This window comes from Anopheles nili, chromosome 2 (genome assembly GCF_943737925.1).
Source record: "Anopheles nili chromosome 2, idAnoNiliSN_F5_01, whole genome shotgun sequence".
Lineage (NCBI taxonomy): Eukaryota > Metazoa > Arthropoda > Insecta > Diptera > Culicidae > Anopheles > Anopheles nili.
This window is the reverse complement of record NC_071291.1, coordinates 32,183,799-32,204,106: the sequence shown is the minus strand read 5'-3', so window position 1 is coordinate 32,204,106 and position 20,308 is coordinate 32,183,799.

Sequence of the window (20,308 nt, the reverse complement as noted above, 5' to 3'; positions counted from 1 at the left end):
AGCTGCCTAACGTTGTCGGTTGGGCCTGACTGGGTAGGAAATTTTGTCGTGAATGAGACGCTCCTTGGCAAGTAACACACCTCGATCCGTGAGCTCTTCATGGTCTTGAGAAGGAAAACGTAGGATACGGAAAATATGTCGCCCTTAAAATTTTGCAAACGAATCGTGCGATTCCATGAGATCGTGGCAAATGTTAATTTTTTCTGCCACCGTGTTTATAGCCTTCGCGAGTAGTAATATATGGTTATTTTGTCCTTTGCTTTTGCGATAATAAATAAAATGATCGGCCAAATATATGTGTTTGACATTGAAATCAGAGCTCCGTGTTCGAAGCCTCTACGGGTGGTAGCTGAAAAATGTCAAACGCGATAGCATCTTGTTCTGTTTTAATTAGAGCGACTGGAGGTTCTCAATGAGCCTAATTAATGCATCCGATTGAGTGCATTAATACTGCAGGGTAGCTACACACCGCAACGGTCATTGGCAAAACGCTCCAGAGGTATCCCGCCGACTAATTGTTATGCAGATCGTTGCTGCAGATTCGAGCACACGGGGGCTGATTTCTTGTTTTCGGATGGCTCGGCAACGAAACATTTTGTCTTAAACGATTCGAGCCGCAATTTGTTATAGATTGACATCATTATGCAAAATAGCGACCCGATCGATGCAGCGATTCATATCAGGTAACCATGTTGGTGCAACAAAAAAAAAGCGATCTGAAATACTCGAACTTTCCGGAGCATCAGCATTGTTCCTTAAAAAAACCCATTCATTATTCGTGGTTCCTTTCCATACTGTTATGAATAATGTTACGAGCATGTTTGTCCAGCCAGAGCCATCCATTGTTTGATGTAGTGCGAACTTCTTCTTCGCGCTAAAGACAAATTGACATTTATGAGCTGTTATTGAATACTTTTCCATAAAACTCGCCCACTTCGGCAGCGGGTAATGATGAATGCGTTGCATCCTCACGCGCAAATCGACCAACAACCCATTAATTCTGCCAGACAACCCGATACAGGCATCGAAAACGAACGTAACAGAGAGCCCCCGACCGCTGGAATGCAAGATAAATGTTTAGACTTGTCATTGGAGCGCGTCCTCCAGTTGCGGCTAATTTTACGTGAAAATTTTCTTCCCCACGCAACCGGCCAAATCCTGTGCACTGTACTGTGCCGGCTTTTTCTGTAGCGTGCGCTGTACCATGCCCGGCATCTATGCAAACGTACCACGAACGTGCCGTGGTTGATAAATCGTCGTGTATGCCGTGCTCTTAGACAGTACAAAGCCAGTTCACAGCGCGTTGCGGCGGCAGGACCCCACTTAAGGATGCGCGCCGCACTAATGCGTCGAAAACAAAAGTAAAGCCAGAAACGTGATTTAAGCCAGGTTGCGATGTCTGTGGGAAAGTGTCGGCCGTCTAGGGAACGTGGATGCGGATGAGACAGAAACAAGCTCGCTGATCGATTAGCAAAAACGCGAGATGTGCTACTCTTGCGCGGGAAACGAGACGATCGTCAATCATGCGCTCGAACGACAGCGTCTGGTGGACGGCAGAGGATGCAAGTGGGATGGCTAATGTCTGGATGTCTACGTTGTACAAGCTTAAGAATGCACTTTACGGTGCAGCACGAACGTTTAGGATGGTTTCATTTGTACGATTTTACTTAAAGTTTTGTGAAAAAAAGTCTATTTCAATTATAAATTTGCAACAAAGTATAAATTTGCAAGACAATTTAAAACCTAAATGAATCAAAACCTACACTTCGGTTTCATCAAAATGGCTAAAGAAAACACGTCACCGTTCAGTATTCGTGAACATCTTCTCGACAATTCTGTAAAAATAAATCCTACTAACGCCCAGTTCATGCCGCCATCGCGACAAAGCTCACCCATTTCGGAGCGAACAATAAACAGCCGCTAATCTTTCACACTTATCCTGCTGACTCCTCCACTCGATCGCGAGCAAAGCAAACCATAAATCCATTAGCTACGATCGCCCCCGTACTGACCCCGGGCGGCATAAAAGGTAAAAGGGCCAAAGCGGTCTGCCGATTGTCAACAGGTTGCAATTTGGCGAAGGATTTGCACCATTTGACCACGCGGCTTCGTCCACGATCGTAATCACCATTCGACGCATCGCAGCTTAGCCTTGCCGTGGTGCTGTGTTTGCGCATGGTGATCAAACAAAACCCAATAGGGACTCGGGATCTGACGGCAAATCGGTTGTTGGGCGCTCTCACGGTTGTCACGACAAGAAAACTCACTTTTGGCTTGTAGTGTACTTGCCCGGTCAAAACGCGATGTTGGCAGAGCTTTTCGTACACCCCAAGCGTGACGATTTCGCGACAACGCCTCTCTCACTCATAAACCGATCCGTTCGCCGGAAAGGAGGATTTAACGTTAATAGTTCGCTCGAGTGCCGCCTTTGGGTAAGCTCATGCCTACGCGCGGCGCTCCATGCGAAGGTGATATCAATTAAGCGCCGTAGGCCGCTTACCGGAAGACACACCAACCACGCTAATCGGATCAGAAAGCTAGATTGATTGTTGCCCATGATGCGGGGCGCTTAGGCGGAATTATTCACCGTCCACAGTCGATAAGCTCCCGGGGCTACCGGAAAATTGGCCCGCCTTCGATAAGATTGGCGGCCCGCGTCGCCGGGAGGCTCGCGTTAAGCTCGTTCTGGTTGCTCGGTTCGAAATGAGGTGCAAATTGTCCACCTTTTGGCACGACGCCGCCGCCGAGACGGCTGCGGGATTACGGAATGCGATCAGAATGCGAACGCGCCCCTCGTAAGTGATTCCTGACAGAGACAGGAGGATAGGATGGTAACCCATCCTAGTTGAATCAGGGCGACAAGCAACGGTTATAAATTGGCTCGTAAAATAAACTACAACCCGATTACGGTGCTATAAAGCGTCGAATTCAATCCAATGGAAGCACGGCCCTAACTGGTGCACGGTGAAACGGCCAGACGAGAAACAATAACCAATTAAGGCCAAGGAACAGGCGCGTCGTCGCTTGGGTCGGTCGTTTGAAAACGTAGAACTTCGTCGAGCGATTGGTAGAGCATGTTGCTGCTCTGCTGGAGCTCTAGACCGGGGAGAGGAATGCGCCCGGTTTCGCAGATATCATAACTTGATGAAGTCATGCTGCAGCTGTGTTTTTAGAACACAAAGTTCTGGCCGGATTTGCAACGGACACTGGAGCGTGTTATCTCTCCCGCACCTGCACAAATAAGCAACCGCGGCAGGAGCGACATCGCGATGGATGCTGTTAAAACAAAGCTCAACCCCGTGGTGGTCTGATTCTTGTCAGCTTACATGCAGGTGCCGATCTTGCCGATCGAAAGCACACACAAAAAAAATGGTGGTAGAAAATGGAGACGCCCACCGAATGGCAGCTCTCTCGGTGGGCGAGTTATGGCGCAAGTCCAACCCAGTAGCCGGGTTTGCAAATTTGTGATACAACACGCTCACCCCAACAAACACCGGACACATCGACGCAATCGTCCCATAAATTCCGTGCGTTATTTTGATAACTTACTTCAGCGCGGAAAACTGCAACGCTGCACACACCGTTGTGGTGGCGGAAATTGGAAAACAAACTGCGCGCAAACCGAGTGGGTTCGCGAGCCGTTGCCAGGGAAAACGATGCCAGGGAGGTTTATCTACACGCTTAGCGGGCTGCAACTGCACCGTAGGCAGTTTAGCGATGGTCAGCGATTTTCTTCCGCTTTCCAGCACGCCGGCGTGCACGTCTGCAAACCTCTTGCAGCAGTGTAGAGAGGGCGATGGAACAGCACCAGGCGTGCTACATGCTGGACGAACTTTCTCGCTTAAGTCACGCGTGCTAATGCGGCCCCTGGTCGTGCCCTGGATTAACGAGATTCCGGGGCACGTTGGAATCCCAACGAGTCACAGGGCATGGTCCCCGTGCCCGCTAATCTGGTTCAGATACACGAGCTTCAGTGAGGTCTGATCTGTGGAGGTGAAGCTCGAAAAGCAACAGTCCATGCTGTCGACGTTCGGCAGAGTACGGTGTAGCATCGTAATGACCCCACGGGACATACCCAGACAGGGTTGGGTGTGCGTGGCGCGAAACAACCGAGACATAAATAATCTCGAACTATAACGAACGTCGCCAGCATGGAGGCCAGAAGCAGGTCTTGCGCGGTGCGCTTATCACGATCTGGGTTAGACGCCCGGGAGTTAGAAGCTCGATCGTCTGCAGTAGGTAGTATTTGACTCCCGTCGCATGGTGGCGCTTTTACGCAGAGCTGAGCGCATGCCCTAGCTGCACCAGACACTGCTGATCAGCATCTCTTTACAGCCGAGTAAGGGCGCGGTAACAGCCGTCGTTGTTGGGACGTGCTTGCACCAAATCGATAGAAGACATCTGATTGTTAATCGCAATTAACGGCCGTCTAACATGGTCCGTGGTGGTCAGGGCAAAAGCAGAAGTGGACGCATTTTTCATTCGCTCTGCTCGCAGCCACTGCCCATTGGGGATGGGTTTGAACCCTTCGAGAGCTAGTAATGTTGAAATTAAAATTAATTTTCAATTTTCAACGAAACCCACGATAGATACCGCCGGAACGCTTCGTTCGTTGCAACCGCAAGAGTTAACGCTTGGACCAGCAAAGTTCAAGGCGATAGAAGCGCAGTTACAACGCGGCTCCTCAACCATCGGTGGGCATATCTAGCATCGCGTTGGTGCACCCGACCGGTGCAGCTCGCGGTGCACGGGAGACCGGTAATAAATTATCATTCCAGCGCGAGTCGACAAGCCGAGGATTAGCCGGTGGTCCGGACGGGCTCAGGGATTCCAAGCCGTTCGATTTTTCGTAGGCGCAGACTGCCCGGCGACGGTGGTAACGACGGTGGTTGGCGTGACTTCTGTGCGCCGCTTGAAAGGCTCGCAGGCTCCAAGAGGTAGCCCGTTTGCGTTGTGCGAACCATTTTTCAAACTACCGGAGCGCGCACCCGGTAACGGTGGTGGTTTAGCCACTGTGGTTGGTTGGCGGGAAGTTTCCACCGCACGCTCCATAAATTACCATCTGTCAATCGATAAATTCTGCAAAGTGATAATTGTACACCGGCGAGAGCAACACACCGGCGAGCTAATCGGTCGCTAGGAATCGCCGTGGGTCTTCTCGCGTTTGGCTGGGCGTACGGCATATTTCCTTACCGGTTTTTTTTAAGGGCGCGCGATGCGCGTGGAATGATTTGTGTTGCCGAGCCGTCTAACGGACGGATACCGCACGCGGGTGCCGAGATGGAGGTTTTTATGTTTCTTCTCTTCGCCTCCCCCCCTCTCCCACCCCTCGTATCCCCACGGACCCGGTCGTGTGCGGAGATTGGGATCTAAGCAATGGCCAATGGCGACCCCTCACGTGCAATATATGGATGGCTGAAGTGCTGAAGATTTCGCCTATATCGCCACCTCCAAAAACGGACCTCCACATACCGGAGGCGGACGCAACGCAGCGACCTCCGCAATATCGACCGTTTGATCTTGTTTATTTACGTGTTCGTTCACTGGATTGATGCCTCTTGATGGCTCACGGTGCCCGGATCTGACATTTGCCATTTGACAAGGGCGTTTTGTGAAGTGTGAATTCTTGCAATCCTGCCAGGCACATGTGTGGTGAGGTTCTGCCTTCGACACCTCCGCGCGTAGAACGGGTTGGAATTTGCTTGCACAGAACCACTCTCGTTGGTGGTCTTCTCCGCTAAGAGTACGAAACATTAGATGTCGGGAGCGTGCGGCATCCTCGGAGCGAAAGTTATGAGCTCATCTTCGGGTGGGGGGGGATCGAATGATTCTGATGCGTTGGTTGTTGATGGTCGAATTTTATGGGTTTGAAGCGAAAATTACATCATGGCTTGATCGATTGATCGATTTTATCGCCTCGAGCGATTGTAGGCAGCTGAATTGACAATGGGGGTTAAGAGTGCAAACCGCTTCAACCGAAACGAAACTAGTTGAAGTTTTATCGAACAAAATTTCATTCGTTGTTTGGAAATAATTATGGGACTCTGTACAATTTGCAGTAGTAAGTCGTTGAAATATATAGATAATATAGCTATCATATTTTAATGTATTCATCTAGACATTTAAAACAAAGATATTGGGATATTTCTCGGAAGCTTTTCAAGATCACGACTCCGGTAGAAAAAAGCCAAATGTCACATGAAATACACTGTCACAGCGGTGAGTGTTAGCTAGTTGACGGAAGCATCATAAACCGTTCCAATCTAATGCTGCTAGTCGCCTGTAACACATGATACCTTACTAGCCAAGCCCCGAACATGACCGACGTTGGCATTGTGAAATAGGCTCAAATTTCACCGTCGCCACAATCGGTGGTGCTGGAGAAGCCGACGCTCCAAGTATTGAACCATCGAAAAAAAAACCACAAGATCCCAACCAAAACTGAGGCGATCGATAAAAGCTGTGGACGGCAAGAAAAACAAAACACCAAGCAGACGCTACTCATTCGAAGTGCGCAAAAAGTCGAAGAGGATTGAAACGATACAAGCCAAATACGAGGATTATGCTTATGCTGCCGAATCAGCAGTAGGCACTCGTAGAGAAAGACACATACGCTAGCAAAAACGAATGCTATTCATTAATGAAACATGAAATACGAATTGAGAAGGCTTTCCATGCAGAAGTAAACCTCCTACCAGTGAAGTTCCGTACTGATGAAAGACAGCAAAGCGAGTAAATTGTTTTCAGACGACAGGCAATTGATATTGTAATCGACATAGTTTTGCCAACATAGATGTTTAGTGTAATGGTTGGTTTGATTGAAACCCCGTGCTCCTACATTTTTCCTACGATTTCATAGAACTTGTGCTTCTGCCACAACAGCTATTGGAACGGTTTGCAAAGAAGCAGTGTTGTTGGAATGTAGTTTACCATAATCAAACGATTATGAAACGATTGATCGAGCGGGCGTGTTTGGTGTTCGCTTAGAAAGGCAAGGGAGAAATGTTCATTTTTTTTCGTACTCTCCACATGGCCGGATTATGAAATCCGAAGCACCCGATGTGGTGAGCAATTTTCCAATAATCCACACCATCGTTGAAGCAGGCCAGACTTAAATTACGCCGCCTTAAATCAAAACCTCAGAAACCAAATATATGACTTACGGCAAAGCAGAGATGAACCAGGCGTCGCTATCGAGATAGCTACTGGGAAGTGCACAAAGAGAAAGCTCACAGCTTACCTCCAAGCGAAAGATAAACAAATCAAAACCAATTTCCGCTCGAAAACCAGTGCTCGGAGCGGCGTTAGTGACCACATGGCAATAAGGAGTACGGATCACATGCTGGGAGTAGCATGCAGCGGACAACGGCACTGCTGCTAGCGGTGATAAATAGTGGTTTAGACTTTTAATCACTCGCCTAAACCGGAAATTGGAGAACCGTGAACTGGTAGGTGTTGCACAAATCACTGCGTGAAGAACATCAGCACGTGGATAATGGAAAGTGCAGCCGAATGCGATACAACCCGACGACAGAAGTGCGCGTGGGAAATATATTCAAAACAATTTTTAGTTGTTATTTGACTCATGGTAAGCGCCTTAAATATAATAAGAATACGAAGATAAGAAATGATAAGAGAAACGAAAAGTGTCCATCATTAACTTGACAAACATTTGCCGCATATCGGATACATAATTAACCTATCGCCACTTTTGGCTAACATTCAATTTAGGTATAAAAATTTTAAATGAAAATCCAGTTTTCCAGATACATCGCGAAGCTCTCAACGATCGTGACATTCATGGTTGTTTTAGCCCCAGGGTCTCCATTGTTCGGTATCTGTTTTGGATACCTTAAATTTACTCCAAGAGAAAAAAAATAAGAATTTTGTATAATGCCAAACTATACCCAAGATGGTGGTATTATCTTTGGCCGGCACAAATGATCGTATTATGATCTTTTTCTAAGAACATATTCCTTGTGAAATAGTTACACAGAATGAACATTCTTTTTTAAACATGGGCTTGTTTGAAATAACATAATGACAGTTATTAGCAATTATGTCCGGACGTTCGAATCACATATATTAAGCCCCATTTGCAGCGCTATGTTTAAAAACATGCAAAATATGTTCAGTGTGCAAAGGTCCTAACAATATCCCAAAAGGAATGGAGCCACCGTCTGTATTTTAGGTTCACGCTGAAATGTAGTCTTTTTTCTTGTGTTCTTGCTTAAAATCCATTTGAGTAGATTTCCTGCATACTGATGGTAATACTTAAATCGATATAAGAACATCATTCTTTTGAAGCTAAACGAAACATCGTCCGCTGCTTAGCATGCTACAAGCAACAAACGGTAGAGATAACAAACTGCTGATTTGCTTTTTAGCAATTTGCAACTGTGCAACATTGAGCTGCACAAGACGGAATGGTAACGAATATTATACACAATACGTTTCTTACCCTATCCCCGCTGGTGGCGAAGAAAAGAAAGCCCATTTAAACGGAACGGACGTACGCAAACAGGTGGAGAGGAACCGAAAGAATGCAGTTCGCCACTACGCGCCGTTTTTGGCGATTACTTTACAGCCCAGGAAACATCCGCGCATGGCCGAAGGGTTCGAAAATGATGCTTTAATGATGCACGAATCTTCGAAACGATACGAGCTCGTTGCAAAATCAGAGCGTCACGTCAACACGAAACGCGCTTTCGGCTTGGTAAGGAATGTTTATCATTGTTTGGCCGTTCCTTTGGGACGTACCGCGGCAAGCCAATGGGAAGCTTTTTTTTGTGGAGGAAATTTCAAGCCGTTTTGAGAAACTGCAATTGCACTTGCGCTTGACCGTGGTTTGCTGCCAAGTGCTGCTTTGTTTGGTTGTTAATGTTGTTTTCGCTCTCGTTAACGATCCTTCACAAGCAGCCCAGGAGATGCAGCAATGGGCAGAAAATTCGCACACACAAAAAGCATCTCCAATTTATCCGTTTGGAAATAGCCGCTCGTTATTCTACAGTTTTCCATGGATCTTAGAGGCAAAACAAGGCGATATCCTTCTCGTAAGAGCCATTGACTCTGAGCGTTCGAAAAAATATTGCTTCACGTTGCGACTACACAGAGCATTGGTGAAGAGATACTTCCTTATTGCAGTTTGCAGAGATGATTAGCTTAGATTTTTTTTCCTCCTCAATGCAACGGCAGATCGCAACAAAAATTTGCGTGCAAGGAAGTCACAGGTTCGGGATTTGAGCCGTTATCGATCGCTGGTATGATTGGATCCGTGGCTTGCTGATTATATTCTGTTTACGTTACGCCTGGTTGTTGATTTTCGTGTTTCTTCCCTTTTCGCTGTATGATTGCTCAAATCACGACCGACGTGCGCGTCTAAAATGACCGAAGATTGACGGTTTGATTGAGATTAATGAATCAATAAAATGATGCTCCGTCACGCAAACGTGCTGCCCCAGGAATGGCCGTTGGCCGGTTCCGAAGGCAACGGAATAGTGGAAGCACCTTCGGCGATGGTGTTAGAGAAAGAGTACGCTGCAGGCATGAGCGAAGGAATGCTGGCAAAAAAAAATTAAATAAACCGCAGATGCATACCCCACTACGCTACACGCGGTGGGTAGGATGATTGTGGATGAGAGAAGGAGAGAAAAAAAAATAAAACGTATATCCCTGCCGCATAAATCAGTCACCACGATGCACCGCGTGCGAGTACGCCGGGAAACTGCACCAATCAAGTCGCGGGCTCACTGTTTGTGCTACTAATGGCTTCGAGCATACGCGGAAGACATCGATGCCGACCGTGGACCGATCCGCAAGGGGAAACTGTCAAGCCGCAGCCCTTGGAATGGGCCGCATTTGGAAGATAAATGGTTCGCGCGATGAGTGATTTCGGGCGAGCGACACCGGAGCTGGACGAAATAGTAGCCACGTTGAGACGTTGGAAACCTGTGGCTCGACGGCGACAGGTTGAAAATCGCCGTTAAGTGCCCGCTGTCAGGAGGAAATGCAATTAAATGCGGTCCTTTAAGATCTGCGTTTCGCTGATTGCAACGACGTTTTGTGACCTGTCGGGCGGGTCTCGTTATGTGTAAGAGTTTGTGACCAAGCGAGCGCGTGCTTATGTTGTTTTGTTTAACTCAAGCTCAATGTCAATGTCTCTTTGGCCAGCGCTGGCTGAAGCTATTCAACATTATTCGGCATCACTTCTGACTTTAGCTTGCTACCCGCAGTGAACGACTCAAAAAGGATAAAAAATAACAACTTAGTTGCATCCTTTTAAATTAGTTGAAAATGCATCTGCTTACCTTTACCGCTGAAGGTATCATTGCCACCTGGCGCTGCATCGTTCGGTGGCGTCTCATTCGGCGACCTCGTTGGGGTTCGATGGTGCCAGCTGTCGGACGCGGAAGATTCCGACGGGTTCATAACGAAACCCAGCAGTACCACGGCGGCGATGCTCGCGATAATTAAAATCAGGACCAGGAAGATGATCTTCCTGCTGATCGAGTGCCACCGGGTGGTCATCACTACCACGGGTAAGGCAATCGGACGCCGGAGCCAAACGGGACTAATAGCAGCGTACTACAGCGAGTACGCTAGCATATACACACACGCACACGCACACACACAAACGCACACACTCAGGAATGCCACTTAACACTAGAACTGCACTCACTAAGGACGACGGGAAGCTCCCATCGAAGGAGATTATTGAATAGGAGAAAAACTAAACTCACTCTCCGCGCGGGTCGTGACGCGATTCAATGCCACTCAGAGGCGACCTTTGCCACAGTGGAAGCAATTTTCTGCACGCGGATCCCTCGAAAATATCGCAACGAAACACTGGCAAGCGTCACTTTTCGCATGACCCGATCGGGAACAGCAAGACACTAGGAACTGTCCACTCTGTCACCGGATGTGGCGAACGTTTCGATTCCGTCTTCACTCTGCTGTTAATTATTGGTGCCGCTTTCTGCATTCGTAGGCCGGCGGTTGGTCGCTTTCCACGCGATTATAAGGAGCTGAAACAAAGACATATGGAGAAGAGAAAAAAAACACGACCATCAAAAATGTGGAATAAATACGATATCGCCCCACTGTGTGTCATATAGGAGGAAATTGATTTCAGTGCAGGTCAAATCCGCATGTCAAATGAGCGAAAAAAGAAAATGTCCCCGTTCATGCTCTACTTAGTAATTGGGACGAAGCTGAGCAAACCGTCCGGGCGATGCCGTGGAAACTCATCCATTCGAATCCGAAATGTTCCCCATTTTAGCACATCCACCCACACTCGGTCTCGCGGACTATGGTGCACAAGCAAAGGTTCACGAAAATAGGTTTTCCACGATTCACAGTTTTGCGCGATTCACGATCCTCTCAAAGGACCCAAGAGCGTGTCCGAAACGTCCCCTCATCGTAGCGTCGGTGAAGCTTGTGTGAGAGCTAGACTCACAGCGGAAAAATGTCTTTTTCCCCCGGTGAAGAAAACCACTGCAACGTCGCCACAACAACAAAGGACCATCGGCAACGGAAAGGTCTAGGCCACGACAGGAAGCATTCGGTGAAATCTTTCCCATGACGTGGAAACGTACTTTCCATGGATTTTTCTTTTGCTTGCTCCAAATGGGGACAAGCGTCTTCATTATTCATCCAATAAACAACTGTCCTCGCAACACAGGAGAGCATGGTTCGGTTTAAGTGCAATTGCGTATTTTCAACCGGTGGCAGGTTAGCGAAATCTTTCATCGCATATTAATAGGATAATTCATGTTGGCGGATACATTTGCATCTCGGAATCATTTTTCATCGAGCCGTGTTGTGTGAGCAACACGACAAGGAATATTAGCGAATAGGTTTTAATTAGGGCAGACTGAGTTGATGTAGGTCACCAAGGATTAAAGGCAGAATTCAGTATGAATTTTAGACGAATTTTGTACTTCGAATTTTTTTCGTTTTGATTTAATTGTGCAGACTTACGATGGCGACACTTCCAATAAATGACTGCAAGGTGAAAACAACCCCATGTTTCATCACAGCAGTTTGCAATCGTCTAATCACGATTCATAATTAGAAGAAATTGAATCCAATGCCATCATGCAAGCCGGTTGGCTGCGAACAATATCACGAACTACCACCCCACTGTTGGCAATTTGATAGCTACTCGTGGCTCGTGATCGCGTTTCTCTTCCAGCGGTGCGTGTGGAAACTCTCGTCAACACTCGTCCCGATCGCACTCAATTTGGCGCCACTTGTTCCTTGTTGTAGTTGGTAGTAGGTCGACCCAACCAAGAGCAAAATTTTACCCCCACCACGACGGGAGACCGGCCGAGACGTCATCGTCTTAAATTGGGAAGCTCTGCTATGGTGAAACTGGTGCCGAGAAACGACTACAAACCCCGCCCGCTTTTGTCGAAAAATGTTTCGAATTGTTTAGATCCAGCCCGCTGGTTCCCGCTGTCCAGCGTGGGGGTATTTTTGGAAAGGCGAAAGGTTTTCCACACCGCAAGGGCCCGGGATTCGTAACGATCCGCTTCCCGGCGAGAAGGGCGAATCGGCGGCACGTTCTAATTGATCCATCGCCTGTTATTGAGATCGCCGTTGCGCCCTGAAATATGTTCGCGGCCAAAGGCATAAACAAACAGAAACTCGACCACGCTCGGAGCGCTCGGCGCGGTAAGAATTACAATGAAGTAACACGCGATCGCATGCCCGCCGGGCGTCTATCGCCCTCCTCCAAAAAAAAAAAAGGGAAGGAAAAAGCAAACGGTGCCAGAAAACATTCGCCCGCGAGCGCGATTTGGGCGCCCTTTTTTTTGAACGTCCCACGCCGGCGCGTCAGCCATTGTGCTCCGTCCTGCGTCCGCAACATAAGAAACCGATTCCGCGCCAATTAATAATCAATTATCTGTGCGAGCGCCCCAGCGAACCACGGCATTAGAACGAACACACACACACAGCCGCAGCCACTGCGCGGAGGGCGGTTTCCGTAAAGATGCGAGATTTTTCGCTCCTTCCTGGCGGCTTCATCCTCCGCCCGACAAATCGAACCTTGAAGCGCGCACCGGTCGAACGATCGCACACGATCGCGAGTGAAATTTTCATGGTCAACCCAGACGACGGTCGGGCCGGTGTGCGAGTGCGTTGACGTTTCGCTTGCCGCGAGTGCGCCTTCCCAGCGCCAGCGCCAGTCAAGTTCAAGTTCATTTTTCAAGAGCGCGCGCGCGCGCGCCGGCTCAGGATCGTAACCGGAAAGCGCGTCGTATAAGGGTGGATGGTGGATGGTGAGGGTGGCGGATGCGCGCGAAAGCGAAAACACAACAGAGCGCGATCTCACGGAGGGTTTGTCAGCCTGCTTTACTGTGTATTGGGCAGGGATAGCGAACTTGGCCAGAACTTGCGAATCGCAGCAAACTCGCCCAGCATGGTCGACATTTCGCGGTTTCGAATGCTGGTCGGATGATACGAACAGCGAAAGCCGATCGCGGTGACGTCCCAACAGGACATCGCTTTGTGTGGTAGGATTTACGCAAAGAGTCAAACAGCGTTTGCCTGGCGCATCTAGAGTTTAGCATCTCTCGTCGGCGGGATTGGGACCATTAAGAAATGTGTTGCGACGCGGTGTGTACCCTCGGATGACCCTTTTTGCGGACGCAACCTTTCACGTTGGCTTTGTGAGTGAAGCTCCCGATAAATGATGCTTAAAGCGATGAACCGGCAAAACCGCAACGCGAAATGGAACGAAACGTAGATAGGCTTATGGTATTGCCGTGCAAATCGACCACGAAGTCAGGCCGGCGTTCTAGGGCTCTAGTATTGCCGTTGCTCACGACCGCAAAAAAAAGCTGCATTATATAGGCTATTTTAGGCCGCAAAGTGCATGAATAGCAGAAGGTACAATTTTCTGAACATATGCGTCATATTTGCGTAAATAAAATGATACAAAGTTTGCGAGCTGAACGACATGCAAATACTATCGGAAATTATTCACCAATAATGATCAACTGCTGCATTTCAACAAAGCCAAAAAAGAAACCATTACAGATATCGCGTGCTGATTGTTCCCACATTCGCTGTTTCCAATCAAGCTAACAATGTCCAACGAACATAGGGACGATCGCCACATTAATTGAAAGCCCAGTTAATCCATCCACCAACCAATTAGGTAACATTGTGAAATATGTTTTTGTGTGGTTCTCCGTTTCTCTGGCGTTTTGGTGTGTTCTAATGATTGCGACTCGAACCATCGATGTGTTATTTCTCTTTTCTTACGTATTTCTTCGGTCACGATCAGTAACACCACTCCGCTGGAGCTTCCTTTATGTCACCATTCATGGGCCACTGCCGTCATCGCGGCCTACACCCACCAAGTCACCCGTCACCGGACATATAGTTAGTGCTTATTTTTACGCTCAGCGGTCCAATGTGAATGAGTCGTTTCGATCGCGCTAGTGTTTGAATGAATTGACGGAGCGCCAAAAACTGTATGAATGAAATGCAGAAAAATAAGGAAAAGAGCTACAAAAAAACAGCTCCAACTTTTGGAGTGCTTCCCGCAGCGCGGCCATTTATTCAAATCCTTGCACACCACTTCGCGGTCGGGACGTCCAGGTGCGCACTCGACTTGTTAAAGACGACAGTGCGAAACCACGGAAAGTCACGTACAACTGATCTGAGGTTTAGCAACGGCACACAAAAAAACACAGGAACCTTTCATAGAATAGATCTATGATTCATGCGCCTCGCTCTCGCGCCTGCTGTTTCGTTTTATGAATGTTTGTTTCGGTGGCCCGGAAACGCTAATTGATTGGTGTGATCATTAGCAGAGATTTCGCTGGTGAGCTAAACTTTTCCCAAAATTCACTGACAAGATTATGCCAAAGCGAACGCACGGGATTTGACTTATGGTCTTACATTAGCGAGGATCAACAACCCGCAGACCGGATTGAGTTTTATGTTTCAAATTCAATGGCGCGATTTGCTTTGCATAATGATGGAATCTAGATCAAATCCGCGATCGGCTTCAGCACGTGAACCATTTATCATGTGTTGCGTTAATTAAAACTGAGTTTTTTTTAATGTTTTCCTGCCAAATGAGCTTTATCATGAGGCGGATAGGGAAGCAATGTTGCTGCTTAGGCAATGTGCTACATCGCGAACGTTCTACGTCGTTCTACAGGAAGCGTCCATTTTCAAAGATCCACACCAACCAACATGTGCACCCATTAGAATAGGGTTTGAGCAGTTTTACTAGCTCGATTGCTAAAAGTGTATCATAACACCAAGCCGGCCCAATAGGGACCTGGAAAATGCGGCCAACAGATGGTGTGTCCTCTATCGCCCTAGGGTTAGCATCGCTCGACGAATTATATATGGATAGCGTAGAATCGGAGGATTTATGAAATCGTAAGCATTGACCGGAGTGGTGAGCAAACTAACCTTGACTCTGCTTTTAACCGTCGCTGAGGTCACTAAAGCAATAGTAAACACTGCGAGCGACACGCTTGAGTTTACATGTCCACATTATGAAGTGCGTGTCCGCCGACGCAGCTTATGAGGTTGGATGCTGTAGGATAATCGCACTAGCTGCTGGCGAACTTGGCTTATGGCTCAGATCCCGAACACATGGCACGAGTTTATCACGTTCGGTCACGATAGCCGACCCCAGAAGATCATACTTCCGAGCGATTCTTTTAAAGTGCTCGAAAGCAAAAACAAAACCAACTGACGATCGTGTGAAACATTCATGCTTGCGTCCATTAGGCGTTAGGCGATATCGGCACCAGACCCTAACCGAGGGCTGCAGTACCATCTCAGTGCTACAAGATTGCCACCTCGGGGGCCCTCCAAGAAATTGCCCTCGCTTCGTTGTTTGAAAGAATTGAAGAACAACGCGCACCGTCGGCGGACACTATTGACAGCATACTCCAAAACGAGAGTCTGTTTTGTTTCACACGTCGATCAACAAGCGCCAAGCGTAAACTGTCAAAACTGTGAACAGCATTGCTTCTAAGTTTTGGTTTCCCTTTCACTCGCGACTGGTTTCGTGTTACGCTTCCCGACAGGCCAAACGATTGTTCGATTTAGGGGCTGGCCGCGAAGAACGTTCCCGTTGCAGTTGGGCTGCGGAACACTTTCGCGGCCAGTGCCAAGCCACGCGTTGAGAAATGAACGGGAATGGCAACCGCCTTGCCTGCAAAAGAGGCGTTCCAAATGCTGAAGCATGGTGCCGATTAGCTAGTCTAAATTTATCGAACAAGCGCACGGCAGTTGCAAAAACCATGCATGGAAAGGTGAACTGGTTTGGCAAATTGAAATAGGATTCGAACGTATAGCTTCGAACCATTTGCTATGGAGAAGATGCAGATCATCAGCGACAAAAAACTATACAAACATTTTCAATTGCTACAATGTGCCAGTAATTACATCTTGTTTCCAGAGCCCATCGTATATTATGGGTATGCTGACAGCAGACAGTGTGCTACAATAATTTCCTAAATTATAACATGCACTTGCTGCACGTGCAGACAAAATCAACAAACCATTTCTGAAAATAGAACCGAAAATAGATACAATGTTCGTACGGGCGATGGTCTATGCTAAATGACACAGTTTGGCGTAGCGATGGTGTGATACAACATGTTCGCGGCCGGTGTTTGATCAGTACCGGCCTTCAGATCGATCTTCGGGGTGCGTTTGAGCTGTTGCCGGCACCGGGCGGTATCTTGAGTAAAAACCAAAGCTTCAAGATCGATTTGCCGGTGCACAGTGCGGCAACCATGAAAGAAATTGCCGAAAGTTACGCTACGCGGGGAATAATAAACGATTGAACGCAGCAGAATCGCAAGAAAAAACGAGCCACGAATGTATGATGAAAAAAAAAGAAACGAAAAGCATAAAAAAACCACCCAACCCAAGTACGCTCGCTCGTCCAATGACCTTACCGTGGCTGCCGAAAATTGCAAACGGTGCCGATCAATTATGTAAGAGGAACGATTTTCCCTGCACCTCGTGCCCCGGGGCGGACGAATGGATCCGACCGATGGTCAGGGTTTCGCGGCAGGTCAGGCCGATTTCCTCGTTTTTCCCACTGCCCGCCCAACCGCTCGCAAATTATCGAGCGTTTTAATCGTCTTCGATGCGGTCATTTAGCCGCCTGGGGTGGAAAAATGAAGGTGAGAGGAAAGCAAAACCGACGTATCGACAGATACGTCGATGTTGGAAGTATGGTGTAGAGCGCGAGGTGTGGCATGAGCGTGTGGTATGAAAATGAAATGTAACGCATAACAGCCGACAGAGTAAACAATGGGGAGAAATTGATTGAATTAAAGCAAAATAACAATATTAATAAAGATAATAAAAAATATCGATATGAGGTAAAAAAAACCTGACCTGCCAATAAAACATGACAAAATGGACACGCGTAGAGGAAAGGCAAAACAGCACTTTATTTTACATGAAATCGTGTATGGTTCGATGATGGTTGTAATAATTATTGTTTGATAATTGATAATTCAGATGTTTTTATACACTTATGAAGAATATACGATAAAGCTAATGAAGAAATAGATTATATTTAATTTATATTAAGCTAATGTAGAATAGATTATATTATATATATATATATATATATATATATATATATATATATATATATATATATATATATATATTATATACATATATATATAATTCAAACGTACAATATACGTATAAAAACAATCAAACCAGAACTAGGATAATATATCCTCGGGAGCCATAAAAAGGTAATAGCAAAGAGCTGGAGAAAAAACACGTCAATACTTCAGGTCACACTACCGCAAGCAACACCTTCATTGCTACGATCTCACGCCATAGAACCTTCAACACGCGGACAGTCCCGCATAGTGCTGTGATGGTCGCATCATTAGAAACTTTGCGGAAGATAATAAAATGTGATAAAAAGCACCTCGCGACATTCGCCATAAAACGGTATTTTATTATCCTGGCCGACACCACAGCGTCCACTTCCGTCACACTTCGTTTAGTTTTATTACAGCTTCTTATTTTTTTTGTCGCTTCTACCCGTCGGTCCGTTCATAAGCATGGTACACGATCGCGAAGGAAATGGTGGCGTGCGATCGATGCGACCGCGACGCACGGTGGGTGCAAGTAGAACTGCAGAAATTGAAGCTCGATTCCCGCTACAGAACCCATCTTGGGTGCCACACGAATTATGAGGTCACAGATGATCATCGACCACCGGGAGGTCTAACGGGACGCGCCCTCATAAACTCCACCCCAATGCAGCTTCAATTCACGGTGCATCGATCGAAAACCGTCCGCCTGCCCTTCGCTGGCCGATGCAGATCTCCCTTGGGGAGAGCTTCCAGGGAAAATTAACACCACATCTAGACGTATCAGAGCGGGGCATGGCATGCGCATAAAACACGACCGTTAAAATCCCGATCCCTAATGAAGCCCAAATCTGTTGATAGATGCGTGTCATAAAGCCTGATGGGGGACGATGGAGCATTCCATCGGTTTGCATCGAAGTTCAGGCGACTCTGAAGAACTTTGAGTTCATAAAAAAACATTTTGTGGCACGATATTTCGTTCGTCTCCCTTCGCGAGGTGGATTTTTCATTCCATTCACCACACAAACGAGGGCTCACGTTTATGCGGCCCTTGTCAGGGGTTGCGAAATTCACAAATCACGCCGTACCTGGCGCATCAATACGAGCGTGCGTTTTTATCCCGCAAGGCAATCTGCAATTTGCAACCGCAAGGCGTGGGTTCGTACTTTCTTCCCAGGCGCTGCGATGAACTCGGGACCGCCAGAGTCCGCCGATCTTGCGTCGGCCGTAGAGCAAAATAATGAACATCTATTTTAATTTAGTACGCCCGGTGTCTAGTTAGACGCGCACGGCTCAACCGGCAATTGCCCATCGAAGGCGCGTCCGTAAAACGCCCCCGCAAAGTGACGGGACGATGTGCGATGAATATACACGCTGCTGGAGCGGAGAGAAAAAAAACCTCTGGCCGGCTTCGGCGGCTAACGGCAAACATCGGTGTGGCATCGTTCCGTGCAGTATTTTGGGATCCGCACAGGGAGGCATCCCCGCTAGGTCATGCAGCGGCCAGCACCGGGAGTGGACCGGTTAATAGAGAAATATATCGACATTTAACATAATTTATTCCTTCCCACCAGCTGTCGGCTTGACCGTTCGGAACGCGCTCGCAGGAGTGGCGGTGCCAGCCAAGAAAGCGTACTGGACACGGGGCGGCAGGATCGTGGTCGATAAAAGTGCAATTTGCATAATTGAAATAGTGAAATAGATTAGATCGCTTAAACGCAACGTCGCGGGCGAGGGCGATGAATCTAGGCAGAAGGCACACTTTGACAGCACGGACAGCTCTCGCTAACCAGGGGATTGCGCTCGTGGCGTCTCGGACAAAACGAAACCCAATGGAAGGACGGTTTGGTTAGACGAGGCTAGTTAACGGATCGCAAGAATTACGAGCATTCCAGCCTGACAGCGGTTTGCTCGCTGGATGTTTAGTGCAATCACTGTACAATGCAGTGAAGAATTTTAACCCCCTAAGATGTCGTGTTCTATCTTACACACACGCTACAAGACAAACCAGAGATTTTCCTAACCCATTATCAGTTGAGCTGTTTTCTCATGAGCATGCGCATATTTTACATACAATCGTTAGCGTTCGTTTTGCTGCTGGTCGAGCAGTGCGACAGAGTAAACGATTTTCACCTGAACACAACGCAACGATCGCATGCGGATCAACGCAATGGTAATACACGCCTTTAACGGCAGCATCTTTATGATTGATCATGCCAAGAGGCATCCTTCAAGCACCCATTAAGTGGCCACCGTGCGCTGACAACTCACGAAGTGGATGGAGATGGATCGATCCGCGATCATGATCATTAAACTGCACGGCACGGTTCGGTGGCGGAGGCATTTAGGGTGGAAAAAAAGGACGGAAAAAAAAACGACGCACTCAACGCACCGACCGACATGCCGCGTACGCACGCACAGCGCTCGAATCAATTAAGCGAAACGATGGCGGTACATGAAGCTGATCAATCGCACAAACATCAATTGACACATCCGAACTCACGGGGGTTCGGTCGGTCGTTGGCTGGGATCGCGGCGACACAAACGGCCCAAACGGCTACCGTTTTTTTTAGTACCTCAAACTAGATATGCTGGTCGGTTCGATGGTTTACCCTGCGAGCGTGCGTTCAAGCGCGTGTTGGAGGCTTCACACGCGCTCACGAAAGACACGATACACTGCTACGCACAAAGGA